We start from the raw sequence: 19857 nt of genomic DNA, 5'->3' as shown, positions 1-19857 counted from the left end.
GTGCACGGCCAGAGGCACAAGACAATGATTTTTCAGAACTGCATTGACAGGAAATGTGGGCAAACTAGTAGATTCAGTTGTCCCCTCAATTGCCCATTTTATATGTGAATTCAGCTGTAAATTGCTATCAGATCCCATTACATGTATGGTATCAATTTGTTGAAGTGGATCTAAAGGCAGAGGAGGCCTAGAATTACTTCAAGTCAAAGTTGCAGAAATTATCAGAAGCCTGTATCCCAAGAAAGGGGAAAAAAATTCATAGGCAGGAGTTGTAGACCAAGCTGGATGAGCAAGCATCTCAGAGAGGTGATTAAGAAAAAACAGAAAGTCTACAAGGAGTGGAAGATGGGAGGGATTAGCAAGGAAAGCTACCTTATTGAGGTCAGAACATTTAGGGATAAAATAAGAAAGGCCAAAAGCCATGTAGAGTTGGACCTTGCAAAGGGAATTAAAACCAATAGTAAAAGGTTCTATAGCCATATAAATAAGAAGAAAACAAAGAAAGAAGAAGTGGGACCGCTAAACACTGAGGATGGAGTGGAGGTTAAGGATAATCTAGGCATGGCCCAATATCTAAACAAATACTTTGCCTCAGTCTTTAATGAGGCTAATGAGGAGCTTAGGGATAATGGTAGGATGACAAATGGGAATGAGGATATGGAGGTAGATATTACCACATCCGAGGTAGAAGCCAAACTCGAACAGCTTCATGGGACTAAGTCGGGGGGCCCAGATAATCGTCATCCAAGAATATTAAAGGAATTGGCACATGAAATTGCAAGCCCATAAGCAAGAATTTTTAATGAATCAGTAAACTCGGGGGTTGTACCATATGACTGGAGGATTGCTAACATAGTTCCTATTTTTAAGAAAGGAAAAAAAATGATCCGAGTAACTATAGGCCTGTTAGTTTGACATCTGTAGTATGCAAGGTCTTGGAAAAAAATTTGAAGGAGAAAGTAGTTAAGGACATTGAGGTCAATGGTAATTGGGACAAAATACAACATGGTTTTACAAAAGGTAGATCGTGCCAAACCAACCTGATCTCCTTCTTTGAGAAGGTAACAGATTTTTTAGACAAAGGAAACACAGTGGATCTAATTTACCTCAATTTCAGTAAGGCATTTGATACGGTTCCATATGGGGAATTATTAGTTAAATTGGAAAAGATGGGGATCAATATGAAAACTGAAAGGTGGATAAGGAACTGGTTAAAGGGGAGACTACAACGGGTCATACTGAAAGGTGAACTGTCAAGCTGGAAGGAGGTTACTAGTGGAGTTCCTCAGGTTTTGGGACCAATCTTATTTAATCTTTTTATTACTGACCTTGGCACAAAAAGTGGGAATGTGCTAATAAAGTTTGCGGATGACACAAAGCTGGGAGGTATTGCTAATACAGAGAAGGACCGGGATATCATACAGGAAGATCTGGATGACCTTGTAAACTGGAGTAATAGTAATAGGATGAAATTTAATAGTGAAAAGTGCAAGGTCATGCATTTAGGGATTAATAACAAGAATTTTGGTTATAAATTGGGGACACATCAGTTGGAAGTAACAGAGGAGGAGAAGGACCTTGGAGTATTGGTTGATCACAGGATGACTATGAGCCGCCAATGTGATATGGTTGTTAAAAAAGCTAATGCGGTTTTGGAATGCATTAGGCGAGGTATTTCCAGTAGAGATAAGGAGGTGTTAGTACTGTTACACAAGGCACTGGTGATCCCTCATCTGGAATATTGTGTGCAGTTCTGGTCTCCCATGTTTAAGAAGGATGAATTCAAACTGGAACAGGTACAGAGAAGGGCTACTAGGATGATCCGAGGAATGGAAAACCTATCTTATGAAAGGAGATTCAAAGAGCTTGGCTTGTTTAGCCTAACCAAAATAAGTCTGAGGGGAGATATGATTGCTCTTTATAAATATATCAGAGGGATAAATATCAGGGAAGGAGAGGAATTATTTAAGCTTAGTACCAATGTGGACACAAGAACAAATGGATATAAACTGGACATTAGGAAGTTTAGACTTAAAATTAGACGAAGGTTCCTAACCATTAGAGGAGTGAAGTTCTGGAACAGCCTTCCAAGGGGAGTAGTGGGGGCAAAAGACATAGCTGGCTTCAAGACGAAGCTTGATAAGTTTATGGAGGGGATGGTATGATGGGATAGCCTAATTTTGGCAATTAATTGATCTTTGATTATTAGCAGGTAAATAGGCCCAATGGTCTATGATGGAATGTTAGATGGGGTGGGATATGAGTTACTACAGAGAATTCCTTCCTGGGTGCTGGCTGGTGAGTCTTGCCCACATGCTCAGGGTTTAACTGATTGGCAAATTTGGGGTCGGGAAGGAATTTTCCTCCAGGGCAGATTGGCAGAGGGCCTGGAGGTTTTTCGCCTTCCTCTGCAGCATGGGGCACGGCTCACTTGCTGGACGATTCTCTGCACCTTGAGGTCTTTAAACCATGATTTGAGGACTTCAATAACTCAGACATAGGTTAGGGGTTTGTTACAGGAGTGGGTGGGTGAGATTCTGTGGCCTGCGTTGTGCAGGAGGTCAGACTAGATGATCATAATGGTCCCTTCTGACCTTAAAGCCTATGAATCTATGAATCTAAGTACAACCAGCTGTTATGGTTCCCAATAGAGTGTAAATTGCATTATGCTGGTGTCATTGGCAAGCTTTTCCTGTGTGCAATGCACTGTAGGCAGCAACTCTGGTAATCTGGGAACAGTAATTTCCTTCCATTGAATAACTTGTGTGTAATAGAGCCTTCTTTTGGGGCGTAGTATAATGCTGGCCCTAAAGCAAGTATGTGATGGTCCATCTGTGATGGTCCAGATGAGAAGTGAATGCCATACAGTCAGATCACTTACTGCACAAACACATTTTAGGGGATGGGGAGCTAGGATATGTACACTCTCCATTCAGGCCTGCCCACTTGCCACCTCACTTGCTCTTGTGGAGCATTTTCTCCGGTGAGGGGTGCAGAGGTAGCTGTGCAGGCTGTTACTGAATGCAACGGGCTTTACACCTCCACACATGTCAACTGATTAGCTACAGGAAGTACAGCAGTTTACAAGTAATGGTCTCCATTGCTATATAATCAGGTATCCAGTTGAGGCTATAACTGGGAAAATATAACAGGGATACCAAGTGCTCAGATATCATGGCAATGAGTGTAGTATAAATGCCTAGAAAGATAAACTATATTATCAAACATTGTTTTAATAAAATGCTCAGAAGTCTTCCAGAGAATCAATCTAGGTTGAGTTGAGGAGTGTGTATAATATGCACCCTTTTCGTACAGTAATGCTTAAATATGACAATGCTGAAGTTACAAGGGTACACATGATGCACAGTCACTCTCTCCATTTTTGTTTCTCCACTCCCAGACAGAGCAGCAGTCTTCTTGTCTTTCTCTTTGCCCTTCTTCTCCTTTCCAAAAGAATCCTTTCAAATCAAAACAGCTAAGAGTTTTTATGGAGGTGGACCCCCACCCTGCCATAATTCTGTTTTCCAATAGCCCTGTTTATTTAAGTTAAAATAAACCTATTGAAATCAGGTTGAGAACAGTTTCTTGTAATCTTGAGTTATTTATAGATAAAATGATTTACATATTTGTGAACTATCTGCTGTGAGCACAGTATTACTGCAGGTTTTTCTTTGGGGATTACAACACCGTTTAAGTTTATTTTCTTGTTTTCTACATCATGTTGTGATCTCCTAAAGGAAATAATTTATTCTCTCTTTCTTTCTCCTTGAGATAAAATGCAACTTTTGGCTACCTGTTTTCAATAGAGTAATATAGTTTATCAAATAGCTTTGTTTGAGCTAGGATTGGAGTTTGTATATGGAGAGTATATGCTAACACACACACACACACACGGAGTTCAGGAACTTTTCCTCTTATGGTATAAGAAATCCAGAATATCTTTATATGAAAATGTTGGTATTCATCTAGCACTGAATCTTCACACTCTGGGCTGGATTCTGATCTCACACTACCATAAATCAGGATGAACTCAACTGAATTACACAGGTGAATAAAATGGTGAGAGATCAGAATCAGGCACATATTACAATACAAAACTGGTATGCAAAGACACTCTGCTTAAGTAAAATGGTTACAACACAAGCCACCCGTCTTAGGAAATTATCAGCTCAGAATAGGGTCCCCTGTCATAATTTAATATAATTGAGAATAGGTATTGCCACACACATAGGTAGGCATTTACACTGGAAATCACAAGGTCAGCTCTGGGGCCTATCTTCTATAAGCAAGAATTGTGCCTCTAAATAGTTATCTAACAGCCAAGGAAGTTTGTTAGAAAACTGTTTTGAAAAGTGATAAATGAAGAGACAAAAGACTATGATGACTCCAAACAACAATAGGATTGTGATGAATTTCTGGCTCATTACTGGGTGAAGTGTTAACCCCCTAGAGCAACTGCTAGTCAGCAGAGAACTCCATAACCTCCAGAGTAAAGGAAAGGGAAGTACCACCCAAGATCAAAATGGACCAGGCTCAAGATACAGCTGCAGCTGCGCCACAGCAGTGCTTCAGTAGACACTACCTACATTAACAGAAAGGGTTCTCCCATCTGCGAAGGTAATCCACCTCCTTGAGAGGTGGTAGCTAGGTTAATGGAAGAATTCTTCTGTTGACCTAGCGCTGTCTACACCAGAGGTAAGCTCAGTTTAACCACACCGCTCAGAGGTGTGGATTCTTCACAGCCCTGAGATACAGTAGCTATGCTGATGTAAGCTCCCAGTGTAAACCAGCTCTCAGGATAGAGTTGAAGGCTGCTTAAAAGCCGGGCTGGCTCTAGGTTTTTTGCTGCCCCAAGCAAAAAAATTTTTGGCTGCCTCCACCACCCCCCAGCCCTGGGCGCTCTCTCTCGCTCTCCGTCCCCCCCCCCCCCCAACTGCACCCTCCGGCCGCCCCAGCCCTGGGTCACTGGTAACTCGCTCCCAGGGTGGGTCATTCAGCAGGAATTTTGAATGTGCACAGAACACAGACAGGATTGGTTCCCATATGGTTACAGAACAGCAGTAAAGTGGAACAATTTTCAGCTTGTGTGATTGAAGGATATCTGGATGCATTTTATAAGACTGTCCTAAAGTTGAGGTGCCTTTATTATTCTTTTGTTCCATTCTTTGTTTCTATGGGGAATTTGCCAATGCAATATCACTGTCTTCCTTTTAAACAAATAAAACTAAAACTTAAAAACAAAAACAAAAAAACAATGGCTGTTGAAAATAGCAATTCCAATCCTAATAATCACTGGGAAGCATTTCTTACTCAATTTATTCTACTTTTTCTACAGCAAGTTACAGTGGATCAGTATATTTGATTTGGGAGAAATGAAGTAACAGCTGCCCAAATTGAGCTTGAGCACTCCTGAATTTTGAGGGTGTTCAAATCTGGAAGGCAGGTGCTGGATTCCCTTTCTGAATATTAGCTAAATCTGGAAAAGAAAAGTCAATTTCTGCTTCCATGGCTCAGAAGTATAAATCCTCCTATGTGCCTGGTACTGTATCTAAAGCTGCCCATGTCCTAGTAGAGCCTCCCCTCCCTTACTTTTCATTTTAAATTCTAGTGGGATCTCCCTTGCTAGGCTTCAGATAGAGAGGTGCACTGTCCATTTAGTCCACCCAATTCTTTCTTTGGGGGAGAGCCCAGGGCTGAGGTGGCAGGAGGTGCAGGTGGGGGACAGAGCTGGGGCAGCAGGGGGTGTGGGCAGGGGAAAGTCCAGGGCTGGGGCAACAAGAGGTGCGGGGGGGGGGAAGCCTAGGGCTGGGGGGGGGGAAGCCCAGGGCTGGAGTGGGGGGCGGCAAAAAGCCTAGAGCTGGCTCTGTTCCTACCATTCACAGCAAGCTGCAGCATGAGGTTTCAGTTCCACACTCCTTCCCCCTCCCTTTCCTGTTAATTGCGGCCAAGGGAATGCTGGGAAATATAGTTCTTTCCCTGCTCCAGGGCCGGCTCTATAGGCAGGGAGCGAACCAAGGAACTACAGCTCCCAGGGCCCCATGTTGGTTCTCAGCTCCCAGGCTGGATTCTTGCGCCCCTGCAAATTTGCCGCCCCAAGCAACTGCTTGCTTTGCTGGTGCCTAGAGCCGGCCCTGCTTAAAAGCAGGAATTGCTAGAGACAGCAGTCTGGGAACTGATTTCAGAGAGAAAGCAGGTCAGCTGAAGAGCTGGGATTGAGGGCATGTCTACACAGCAACTAGGAGCAAAACTCCCAGCTAGTGCATTAAAATAGCAGTGTGGATGTTGTGGCACTGGCAGAGGTTCGGGCTAGGCACCCGAGCTTGGACCCACCCAGTCCTCTGGGTCTAAACTCAGGTAGCTAGTCTGAGCCTCCACCAGTGCCACAATGTCCAGGCTGCTTTTTTTTTTTAGTGCTGTACATTGAACCCTACTAGTGTGAGTGTGTCTGAGAGGCTCACTCCTAGCTGCAGTGAAGACATACTCTGAAAGGCTGAATGCCAGTCCTAGAAGCAGCCTGTTGCTGGGGAGGGACTCAGCGGTAGCCGTGGAAAGGAGGGTATTTGGAAGCAGCCTGCAAACAGGAGGGCTGTGTGCATGGGTCCAAAAAGATGGACAAAGGGAATGAACTCTGGCTGGGGAGGGCCTGAGGTCTGTGTTCCTGGCACTTGGCCGGAGGAGTCCCACCTTACAACCCCTGGACTAGCCTGCCCTTAGATGTTGAATTGGGAGCTGTTAGTTACAAACAAAAGGTAAATCTACAGCAATGTGCCTGCCGTTTTGAAGGTGTTGTATAAATACTGCAGTTTTTATACAACACCTTCAAAACGCAGGCCTGGGAATTTAAATTCCGAACTCTACTAGACACCAAAAACCATGGACAGGGACACTAGTTTTATGGTCGTTATAACAATTTCAACAATTTGTAATACACCAGGCTGCCTGTTACCCTTAACTGTCCACTTCAAACCCTTTATGCATAACAATCTAACCCCCAATTGCCCACTTCATTTCAAGTGACCACCTCCAACATGCATTACCCCTTCTGCTTAACAATCTGTCCCAACTCTTATTCAGCTAAGGCTTGATCTACATTAGTAACTTATGTTGGTGTAACTACGTTGCCCAGGGGTGTGGATTTTCCACACCCTTGAGCGATGTAGCTATATTGACTTAAGCTCTGGTGTAGACAGCGCCATGTCAACTTGGAGTTTCCTTGTTTGGTAAAGGCGGTTTTAAATGTGTTAAAGTGTATATCCCAGGCTTTCTCCTCAGAACATACTATGTGGTATGTGAGGGCTTGGCTATAGACAGGGACGGCTCTAGGCACCAGCAAAACAAGCTGGTGCTTGGGGCGGCACATTTTTAGGGGAGGCATGGCCAGCGCCAGAATGCCGCCCCTAAAAATGTGCCCCGGCCGCCCTAGCTCACCCCGGCACGCAAAACAGCTGATTCGCGCGCCGCTACTCGCCCTCCCTCTCAAGCCTGGGAGGGAGGGGGAGCATCGGCACGCGAATCAGCTGTTTCGCGCGCCGCAGCCGCTCGGGGTCTCCCCCTCCCTCCCAGGCTCTCAAACCTGGGAGAAAGGGGGAGATTCCGAGCGGCCGCGGCGCACGAAACAGCCGTTTCGCGTGCCGCTGCTCCCCCTCCCTCCCAGGCTCTCAAGTCTGGGAGGGAGGGGAAGAAGCGGCGCCCGCACCCGCGCCGCAGCCACTCGGAGTCTCTCCCTCCCTCCCAGGCTCTCAAACCTGGGAGGGAGGGTGAGATCCCGAGCGGCCGCAGCGCGGAAAACAGCCGTTTCGTGTGCCGCTTCTCCCCCTCCCTCCCTCCTAGGCTTGAGAGCCTGGGGGGAGGAGGCAGAGCTGGGGATTTGGGGAAGGGGCGGAGCTGAGGCGGGGCCGGGGGTGGGATAATTAAAAAAAGGGGGCGGGAGGGGGCGGCCAAAATTGTTTTTGCTTTGGGCGGCAAAAATCCTAGAGCCGGCCCTGGCTATAGATAAAAGATTTCTTGGTATGTTTGGGGTGGTTACTAAATCTATGAAAGTAGGTGTGGTGATTTGTGGGTTTTTTATACTAGTTGTCTGAAGGGCCCCACTGTTGAAGCTGACTTGGTGGTGAGGAAGTTGATGCTTGCATGGGAATGTTCCAGAGAGAGCTTAATGCATAAGTGCTGATTGTTGAAGTTGTTCCTGAAATCTATGAGGGAGTTTAAGCCATGTGTCCAGAGAATGAAAATGTCATTGACACATCTCAGGCATCTCATTGGTTTCTTGGTGCATTTGTCCCGAAATTCTTCTTCAAGGTGGCCCATGAAGAGGTTGGCATATTGGGGAGCCATCCGAGTACCCCTAGCTCCCCTGGGTTCTACCTTGAATGGCCGCTTACAATATGTGCTAACTACTTATGCTAGACAATCTGTTGCACCTTGCATTTTTCTGTGAAGCTGGGAGTACCTTTCCCAGACCTGAAGAAGAGCTCTGTGTTTGGCTCAACAGTTTGTCTCGCTCACCCACATAAGTTGGTCCAAAAAAAGATATTACCTCACCCACCTTGTCTCTTTAATATCCTGGGACTGACACAGCTACCACTATACTACATATAAGTGCCAGATTCTCATTAACACATCACTTTGATAGCGTAAGAATTATTTCTTCACACTCTAGGGCTCTTTTACATTGACAGAGTGATGTAAAAGGGCCAGAGTGTATACGAGAATCTGGACCAATATATCTATGGATAGAGATACATATATCATTATATAACATTACCATATTTTTGGAACTTAATATCATATTCATACTATATAGGCTCATAAGAATGAGGCAAGAATTGTGTATCAACCATAAGTTTGAACTGCTTAACTCTTGATGGATTTTGTCACAACTTGACTGCCATCTGAACTTAGTTTTAATGACCTTTCATGGTATTTTTTCCAAAAGGGAAAAAAATCTTTATTCAAAATGTATGCGCGTTGTCACAAAACAAGATAATAATGGCTCTTCAGGAAACCATGGCAGTTGCAAGCAAATCTACATTCTTTGAAAGACATATGACTAGGGCTAGGTACTTCCTTTACGCCTACCCTTCAGCATTTGGACTGACTATATGGTTACTTCCCCCATCACAGATCCTTCCATAGCTATTTCAGCCAATACTGTTTGGACCTGATAGACAAAATTCATATGAAAATATTTTTACAAATTGAATCTATCATCTATGTCTTAGATAAAAAAAGATTGCAACAAAAGTGAATTAAAAAAAGAAGTGTGTTTTGAAGACCTTATTTAGGGAGTTTTTAAATCATGTTTTGTTAGAACTCCCACAGTCTAAAAACAGAAGACCTTTCTATGCTGGGTGGACATTCAAGATGATATAGACATTTGTAAGATAAAGTGTTTGCTCCTATGTCCTTTGCCCAAATGACCTCCTCTGGCCACTGTAGTGCAGTGTGTTGTTTGCTTGTAGACTGTCATCATCTGCACCAGAGGTCTGTTTTATTGATCTTGTGTGGTTTTTTTACACACACACACACACACACACACGGTTTCTCTGGCATTCTGTCAGTATAAAATATATCACTATTACATCTACATTGGGGATGTTTTGGGTGGTGGGGCACTGTATAATAGGGCTTTTGACTCACTTTAGTATCATATTGTTACTTTTTTAACATGCAAAAATCAATTAGATGACAATTCAGACAAATCATTTTCCAATCTTCTTTTAAATATTGTAGCACCTTTTAACTTATAGGAACCAAAAAGTTATCTTACACCAGAAAAATTTTATATTACACTCACTTTATTACAATTTGAGATAACTGGAAGCTTTGGGAGAAGATCATTCCCTGGCATCCAGAATTTCAGCTAGGAGCACATTTTGTTGTCCTGGAAAATGTTAAAAAGAAAATAATTTTTCTTATTTATAAATTCTACAATGCAAAATTAACTCCATTTTTAAAAGCAAGGTGCAAAATAAATAGAAGTTGGTATTACATTTTAAAAGCTTTTATGGCACTTAACACAAAAACTTCAGGTCCTCAAACAAAAAACTCTAGAAAATGTTCAAGAGAAAAAAATCCTACATTATTCAGGAGATGAACTGTAAGACATGTCTTTTCTATCTCTAACATATGTTTCCTGCACATGATTCATGGAAAGACCTTCATAACTGATAGCAGGGGGCAGATTTCACTCCTTTGTAGGGATGAACCAGAAGGGAAAAGTCTGAGTGTCTGGCAGTTAAGAACTTAGGGTAGATGAATTTGGAAAGACTCAGGACTGGAAGAGTTGTTGAGGTCACCCTTCAAGAAATAACTAAGCTAATGGAAGTCCTGGTGAGGTCTCTATGCTTGTAGGCTGGTTACTGGTTACTGGTATCAGGGCTCTGAGCCATAGCAGCATAGCATTAAGACACAAAAGGTAGCAGGCCAGACAGTGACAGAACCCATTACTCGTCCAAGTGACCTCCATAAAATCACAGCTAGTCAGTGACAGAGACAGGAATAAACCCAGTCTCCTCAATTTCCAAAATATGTACATAATTTTTTTTCTTTATGGGGAAACTCCAGAATTTCTCAGAAGTTCTTCAGAAAGAGTGTTCATGTATATGTGTGCCTGTGTTTATCTATCTATCTATCTGAATATAATGTTGCCTGTCTATTAATTGTGTATTAACTATTTTGATTACTTAAGAATTCCCCATTAACACTTCGATGTTCGGTAGGTTTTCATCCCAAGATCAAGCCCAGTATTATTAAAATTACTGTTCTCTTTGGAACCCTAATATGCATGGTTGCAACACTCACACTTAGGAAAATGCTTTGTATTTGTGATTGTTTTATTAACCCAGTTAGCAAAGTTACAACCCAGCAAGGTAGATAGAGATAACACAGAATGAGTGTCTGAGCATTTATATATTCACACTATCCCCTGAACAACCAGAAGTGTTAGTCATTATCTTCCACTTCCTCTTCCTCATCCTCTTCCTTATCACCATCACCAATGGTCGTCATCCTGGTCCTTCCAACAGTTACATCTTCCAAATCACAAAGGCTGGGATACGACGTTTATAATGTGTTCTACTGATACCTATATACCTAATGCATATTCAATAGGGGCTTTATCCCCTTTTCCTTATTTGTATTTCCTGACCTTACTAATTTTGGGATGTCCTTCTGCCATAGGTTACTAGTCAATTTACCTCAAGGTCATTAGCATATAGTCCATTGGTTACCATGGCATTCTTGTGGGCAGACACCTACTTATGTTCCTAACTTAAAAAAATATCAAAAGCTGATGTAAACTAGCATCTGTGGTTACCAGTCAGCAGTTTAGTCAGTACAGTCTATTTTGGGATAACTTATGATCTAGGGTTATTCCTGGTTAACTACTTATCCCTGTTTAGCTAAGCTATTCTTTTACAGGCCTCAGGCCTGTAGGCTCATTGCTTTACTGCCTTAACTTAGGCCTGTGCCTGACCTAGTAAATACCTATATGCTACATTAACCATGTGATAAATTAATTTAATATGCCCTTTTGTTCACCTCACCTTCATGCTGCCCACTGATCTATCTCCTCTAGGACCTTTTCTAACAATCCAAACAGACATAATTTACAAACAAAACAAACAAAAAACAATCTGCTAGAGATACGTTTCCTCCTCCTTCCCCCAGATATGGATTTCCCCTGCAGATTTACACCTTCCCAAGAGGATGCATCTGGGAACCAGTAACATTTTCTTTTATGAACAATATTATGAATGTAATGTCTGATATCTTAGCACATGGCTGCTTCTACCAAACAGGAGTTGTATATCATTGGAAAACATGCATTCCCAATGGGAGTTGGCACATGCTTCGAGCCCTGGAAAAGCCTAAGGTAAGACTTTCTAGTCATCAAACTTTTGGATCCAGAAAAGGTATCTTACATTATGTTTAGAAGTTTTCCTGGCTGTTTCTGAGACTGCTACAGTTGGAATGATAGTCATCTAAGAAACTTGGCTTTGTAGATATAAAAATGTTAATTGGGACTATTTTTGTAGTAAAAATATCTGTAAAACATTCCTAAAATAGGTTTTGTAATAGCAGATTGTATATACAAAATACCAGATGGTGTGGTGCAGTGTAAAGATTTCAGTGGCACTCGTACGCAGTGACCTACATAAGTCACTCATGGCTTTGTCACTCACATGTAATGTGGCTAACCCAAACTTAGGTAAATAAAATCTTTATACAAGATTATACAGTGTGTCCCGTGTGTCTGTTTCAGGAAATATGTAAGGTCCTTCTGTCACTTATTTTACCTAATACATTCCACTAGTAAAAGTTAAAAGAAAACAAGAAATATTTCTTCTTGTCTTTTGCCTCCTTCCAACTTCTTTTCCCTCTCTGCTCCTGCCTACTGTCTCTTATCTTCTTCTTGCAGGTCCTTTCCATTGCTCTCCTTTCAGCTCCCTGTGTCTGTCTTTATGTCAATTTCCTTTATTCTCTTTTCCTGTCTTACTGTAGGTATATCGTAAATGTTTGGATCACATTCCTAGAAGGGTTCCCACTAGGGCAGGGTTGAACGATAGTATAGGAGAGCTTGCACAACTATTGCTTGCACTACAGCTGCTCTGCAAATCAAGGCTTTTGGACTCCAGACGGTCAATCTGATATCTTTCAAGAGCACTACAAATAAATACATAAATAAAATAAAGAACTTGAAGAAGAGCATTGGAAATGTAGTGAGAGTCCCAGATATAGCATGAGTTAAAAATTCAAGATGATGCAAGAACAGCAAAACCACATTACAGCAAGTAAATGTAATACAAATATTATGGCTGATTGCTCAAAGGACTCACATTAAGTTGTTTGACACAAAAGCAAAGCTGGTTAAGATGAGAAGATAACTTTGCCTTCTTCCCTTTTGAAGCAGACCACTGTAAACATGTTGTAGTTAAAGCTGGACCAAAATAAGGGAAAAGATTTTGCAACTTTTTTTCAAGTGTCAAAATTTCAGCCAGATCTAACTGAAATATAATAGTAAATGCTTTTACTGGCTGATTTTAGAACAAACATATTGGCTACATTTTATATATTGTAATTGTCTTGGAAGACTTCTGTCATTTTTAGCAAAATGTTTGGATTCCTTTTCATATGGCATTCTTGTCCCATTGTTCAAGTTCCAACAATAAAAACTAATAGTGGTGCAAGAGCCAACTACCTATCTTGTGTTCTCTTTTCAAGTTTGATGATTTTGATAATATATCATTGTAAGCATTCCATTCACCACCATACCACTCCTGGCATTAGGACACAGCATTGCAAGGGTCTTCCACTCTAGTGCCCCTTTTGTCAACCAGTCTGATTCTTCCATGGTTCTCTTCTGGGTGATGAAGCCCTTCAGCCAGGTCACGATTTAAGTTCAGGCCCCTTTTCAGGTAACAAAAGTCCAATTAAACAACCAGACAAAACATCCAACCAACCCTGCTTCTGCTCCTCTTGGGCCTGAAAGGTTTCCCACTGCCTCCCAGGGATGCGAGCAGCTTCTCCCAGGAAACTCCCTGTTTCTTGTAGGCCTGATCTGAGGCCTTCCCACAAGAGTCTACACTGCTTTCTGTGGTTCCTATCCCAGCTTCCTCCTGACTGTGTGCTCTTAAGCCTTTTTAGTATGAAGCCCAGGTGTTCACTATACTAACATCTGACCCCCTTAGTTCTGCCTTCTCAGGCTTGGATTCAGTGGATTATAGCATAAGTGGAGCTGTCTGAACAGGGTTGAGCTACCCCCAGGCCTCCTAGCCCTTAAAAAGGCAGGCCACCCTGATACAATCATATTCTCTGACTGATATTTTAATGGCTATAGTTATTTTTTAATAATCTGTTTTTTATTCCTGTTATGTATCTTAGAAATATAGGTCTGGGAAGGAACAACAGAGGTCATCTAGTTCATCCCCCACACTGAGGTAAGATCAAGTATACTAGAACATTGTCAAACACATCTCCCTGGGAAGCCTAGTCCAGTGCTTAACTATCCTTATGGTTAGAAAATATCTAACCTAAATTTTCCTTGCTGCACATTAAGCCAATTACGTCTTGTCCTACCTTTAGTGGACATGGAGAACAATTGATCACCATCCTCCTTATAGCAGCCCTTAACATATTTGAAGACTATCAGGTTCCCCCTTGTTATCTCCCCCTGTTATCCCCTAAACTTTTTATCGTTTTTGTTGTCCTCCTCTGGACTCTCCAATTTGCCCACCTCTTTCTTAGAATGTGGCATCCAAAACCGAATACAGCATTCCACCTGAGGCCGCACCAGTGTCAAGTAGAGTAGGACAATTACCTCCCATGTCTTACATACAACACTCCTTTTAATACACCCCAGAATTATAATAGCCTTTTTCACAACTGCATCACATTGTTGGCTCACATTTAATTTGTGATCTACAATAACCCCATATCCTTTTCAGCTGTACTACTGTCTTGCCAATTATTCTCCATTTTGTATTTGTGAAGATTTTCCCTTCCTAAGTGTAGTATTTTGTGCTTGTAATTATTGAATTTCATCTTGTTCATTTCAGATCAATTTGCAAAGGTCATTTTGCATTCTAATCTTGTCCTTGAAAGTGCTTGAAACCTCTCCCATCTTGGGGTCACCCACAAATTTTATAAGCATATTCTCTACTCCATTATCTAAGTTATTAATGAAAATGTTGAATAGTACCAGACCCCAGATAGACCTCTGTGGGACCCCATTTAAATACACCCTCTGAGTTTGAAAACAAACCATTGATAACTACTCTTTGAGTATGGTCTTTCAACCAGTGATCCACCCACTTTATAGTAATTTCCTCTAGACCACAATACAATAAATAAAATGTTAATATGACGTGGGATTTAATACATCAGGACTTGGCCCATCTAAACAATTATGGAGACTGATCAGCGTAATAGCAATGCTTAGCCAGTTCCAAGCAGGTTTAGAAAAGAGCTAGTTGCAGCATTGCCAACCTCAAGTATTCAAAAGTCACACGTCAGGCCTCAAAAATGAGGAGATTGGTTCGTTGGTTGGTTTTTTTTTTTTAAATCTCATGATTTTTAAGATAAACATTTTGGGTTAATTTTATTTGTCTTTTGTTTTCTGATCCTTTAAAATCTACTTAAGTGATGTTTCCAACCTTTTCTGCAACCATGAGAGCTAGAAACTTACTTTAATCTTTTAAATGAAAGCTAAGATAATAACATGATTCCAGGAGCTGCAGATTTAAGACAAACAACATGGGAGACATAATACAATTGTGAAAATGGCAATACCATTATTACTAAACGTGATCCTACATGAAGTCTATAAGAGTTGCACCTCCTTCTCCATTATTATTTATTGATTTATTTATTAAATTCAAATTGACTTGTTCCCACCCAGTTGAGTTTACAACAGACAAAAAAAGGGAAATTTAAATGTGACAATCTTTTCCCAATTTCTTCCCTGTATTTCTTTCCCTTATATCAATAAGTTTTATTCTTTGGAAGGCTATAGTTTTATAAATGGAAAACATTGTGTACAAGGTACAAACTTCCATTGAGGTGTTTTGTTTCAGTTGAGATGACTTTGCAATGTGTTTCCTCTTGGTAGTGCTGGGTGTCAGCATGGATTCTTTTAAGATTATGCTGATTAATGCAAAGTTACTGGTTATAAAAGCTACCATCATCATATCTGTCTTCATAGAGCCTCATGTCTACATGTAACTAAAACGTTAGAGACACAAGGTGGGTGAGGTAATATATTTTATTGGAACAACTGCTGATGACAGAGACAGGCTTTCGAGCTTTTTGAGCTTGTCGGATGACATTGCAAGGCTTTGGTTGACACAGGTGTTTGCAGCTGGCTAGAGGAAAAATTCAGCTTGAAGTGAGGGAGAATCATGAAGGTGGTATTTGCATACTGCCTCCAATGAAGGAAGTCTCTCACACCAAAACTAGAATAGTTAAGCGTGACCATTTTGTATATGAATCTCAGAGTGGGGTTAAGTAGGAATAGTGATTTTGTGCAGATCACCATGCTGCTCAGATGTGGTCTATCTGAGATTTAGGATAGCACTAGTTGCTTGGATTATTGTTCTGAGTGAAGTCAGTGTCCATGTAAATGAGACTCTTCTGGTCTATCCCAAGTTCTTTGGCTTGCATGACAACCATGGGACTGTTGCAGTTGGTTTCTCAAATTCTGTAACTGGCCACACTCTATATCTTATATTTTGAGCTGGGATCGGTGTGTTTATACCGTTGTTATGGCCACTGTTTTGTGGTCAGGTTGCACCTTTTCTGTTAGGAACTGTTTAATGTTTCACCCTGGAGGTTAGTGTATGCCCTTGGTATATTTGCAGATAGTCTGGATGGAGAATACTCTCTGGCCAGCAGACCGCTCTATCATTGGCGTTGTAAAATATTATAATGATCTTTGTGCTTAACTATTGATATAGTGGCCAATAAATGCCCTTTTCTTCAGCTTCATCTGCACAGGTTGTTGTGATTTATAGATGTTCTGTGGTGGATGAAGCAAGAAGGTAGACATCTAGGGTGCTAGTGGAAGGAGACTTGTGCAAACCTGGCTGATTGTGAAATCAAGATTTATTTATTTATTACATCTTATGCCATAGTTGTATAGGAGGTGAAGAAGGTGCTAGCAGGGAGCAACTGTGCAAGAGAATGCAGGAACTGCATCTGTAGCTGTTATATGTGCAGGGTGCAACATGGGGGAAGCTTCTTGAGCTTACACATGCATGAATTGCCAACATTTTGGCCCCTTGTAACAACCTAAGGTCAATGGCAAGAACATTATTGCTATAATTCTTGGTATGGTGTCACTCACAGCCTGTATACTTTTGTGTGGAAATGTCTGTGGATGCAATGACAGGACAACATATGTGTAGTCCCGGGATGATAGGAAGAAAGTCAGTGACATAGAAGCCTTCTCAGACATTCTGTGGCAACTCTGGGAGTGTGCTACCATGGTGGGCAGGTATCAAATGGGCATCTTATCACACCTGAGATGTGACATCCTCAACTACCGTTTGGAAACATTTTGTCCTTTATCTGGAAAGGGTTTATATAGGATGGCAAGGTAAGGATGACAGTTCCTGCCATTTCTGTGCTTCCCACAAACAAAAATTAGTATAATGTTATGTGTGATTGTGTGGATAAATGTGTGTCTCTCATTGTGAATAACTGTGTTTCAATACAGACATAACGGCTGTCTAGCTGTCTATAACTCAGTCTCAGTGTCTATGTATTTCTCTCTCCGCTAGAGTGTAATTTCACCTCTCTATTTACACTATTACAGTCTCAATTTTATGCCTGTTTTCTAAAAGCAGTTGAATTAGAGCATTTGACATTTCCTCGTGGTAACGTACTCCTGTACAGAGAGAATCCTGGATCAGGGAGAATATTCATATTGCTATGGGGTACAAAAATGCAATGGTAAATGCTAGAATAGCATCCTGTAAAGTAAACTGCAATTCTGGCTATGATGCTAGAACTACATGAGGTGTGAATGGGGGTGGTGATCATGATTAGTGGTGATTAGTTATACCATTATTATTTCTTATTTCTCTATTGCCGTAGGTCATCACCATTTGTTACAGACCATGTAGGAAGAAGAGCTGACCTGAAGAAGAGTTCTGTGAGCTCAGCAGTAGCACCAAGGGGCATGGAAAGAGGGTGCATTATTAGAATATGTGACCACTTGACCTTATAACTGTTACCCTCATCCTCCCTCCCCACCTCCCGTCTAGTATTGCTTACCGCACTTGCTGCAAGTTGTTAGATTGCAGACTGTTTGGGGCAGGGGCTGTGTCTGCTTCTGGGCTTGTGCAGTGTCTAGCAGAAAGAGGACCCAATCCTGCAAGAGACCTCTGAGCATACTGAAATATGTATAATAATAAAGAGCTTTTGTAAGTAGCTGAGAGAGCAGTGACACACCACAGCTGTGTATATTATGTGAAAATCTAGATTATTAGGGCACAAGTGTGATCAGAATAGGGCCTTTAATGCCTTAAAAGTTCACTTTGATTCTGGAATATATAGATGGGGCTAGCTAGTGGGAACAAATTAATGTGATGAGGTGTACAGTATGCATAGAAAGAACTGCAGCTGTCAGCCAGGGTAGGGAGCAGGGATGCTATGATCTGTTACAGCTTTCATTAACTATTGAATTATTTTGAAAATACTTTTAGTAGGATTAATTTCTTTTGGTTTCCTTCTTATTTTCCTGGAGCACAATAGAAAGCTGACTAAAATGAAACCTTTGAGGAGTGTTTCATCATTTGAGATCTAGGTTAAGTTAAAAAAATTGAAATGAGTTGACTTATAGTTGTTTCGATTTTTTTTTAAATTATTTTATTTTATAGCAAGTATGGAATTAGTTTGAACTTGTCGTTGTCTTGGCAGGGAAAATAAACATTAAATAGAAGCAAAGTCAATCACATTTGAACATTTGCATTTTTACCATTGAGTGTGTTTACCTGAATTATCATCTTGTAGCAAACATCTTTGCTTTGCTTTGATCTCATGCTACCAAAGATATTTTACACGAAGCAATCATTAAAAACCCCACACACAATTATGACAATTTCTGAAAAGCTCATCAATTAATATAAGGTGCAGGGGCTTTTCATTTTAATTTTAATGTGCTGTAGTGTAGAATTAAAAAAATAATGAAGTGTTTTAAAGAATCCTTAGATTTTTACTTCCTCCTAATATAGCAGCAGGAGATGTGTGCTTGATGTGAAAAATGATGGTGAAGGGGACTAGATTGGACAACTTTTAGGACAAATAAGGTACCGAATGATGAACCAATAGGGTACTGTGTGCTATTGAGTTAATAGAAATAAAACATTCTTTGAGACTTGTGAGTCATTAATTCAAATGCTGGTGTAAATATGGTTTAGTTCATCATCACCTCTTTAAATTATATTTATGTACATTTCCTGCATACGACTTCTACTGCTTTGTGTGAAATGCCATTGACTGAGCTAGCATTTTCATTTATATAAACAGTATTTCCTGTGTTGCCAGAAGATGGGAGAAATAGTAATCTCTGGTTATCAGTGATACAGATGGGCCATAGAAAAGTCCCATTAATTTCAAATTAGCTTTCTGAATAAATTTAAATTAAATAATTTCCTGGATTCCTCCTAATATTTGCATGATTTTTATAATGATGTATATATGTAATGCACTATTAAACATCTTTTTAATCCTAAAATAAAAGGTCTGATTTTTAGCCAGGACTCAATCCAGCCTCTAATACTATGGGCATGATGGCATCTCTTTAGACACCTACCTGTCTTGTTTGCCAGTGTAGTTAGGTATATAATGGGTGCGGGTGCAGGCATAACTGAATATTGGGGCTATCCCTGTGTGTGAATGAGTGTACAATGCAATATTTCCAAATTACAATTGCACAGCTGTCTGGGGAACAAACAACATAAACTTGCATATACTTTCCATGTGCAGAAAAATAATTGCACATAAAGTGGTGACTTTCTTTATATTTCCATGCTGAAGACAGCATCTTTGCCTGTCAAGGGAGTATCAAACCCTATGCTGAGAGAAGAGAAGTACAAAAAAAGTGGGGAGGATGTCATCTTATGCGACCGTTATGTACAGATAGAAGAGGCATTTTTCTTGTGAAGTAAACTGTACTGTTGGAAGAATGAGAACACAGGTTTCATATAGGGTGTAATCCACTCTTCTGCATGGCCACTGTACCCAAGATCCTCTGCATAGTCCCTATGCAGGTGAGAAGTGGTGTGGAGGATCCACTGCGCCATGGGTAAATTGAGCACATAATCTTGACTTTTTCAGGGTGGACAATGCCAATAA

The 19857-nt window shown here is 41.0% G+C and overlaps 1 long non-coding RNA gene across 2 annotated transcripts in view; it reads left to right on the top strand.

The window, feature by feature from the left end:
- Positions 1–18877, top strand: part of LOC128839480 (uncharacterized) — a 28713-nt gene extending 9836 nt beyond the window's left edge. The window contains exons 2-4 of one of the 2 annotated variants that reach the window (XR_008445448.1): positions 11671–11875; positions 13885–13940; positions 17596–18877. This is a non-coding gene — a long non-coding RNA (uncharacterized LOC128839480). Of the gene's footprint in view, positions 1–11670; positions 11876–13818; positions 13941–17595 lie in introns of those variants that run through there. The other variant, XR_008445447.1, reaches the window with a different exon arrangement.
- Positions 18878–19857: the final 980 nt, after the last annotated feature.

This window comes from Malaclemys terrapin, chromosome 6, assembly GCF_027887155.1.
Source record: "Malaclemys terrapin pileata isolate rMalTer1 chromosome 6, rMalTer1.hap1, whole genome shotgun sequence".
Classification (NCBI taxonomy): domain Eukaryota; kingdom Metazoa; phylum Chordata; order Testudines; family Emydidae; genus Malaclemys; species Malaclemys terrapin.
Note: the sequence above shows the minus strand (reverse complement) of the source record. Positions and strands in the feature narration are given on the sequence as shown.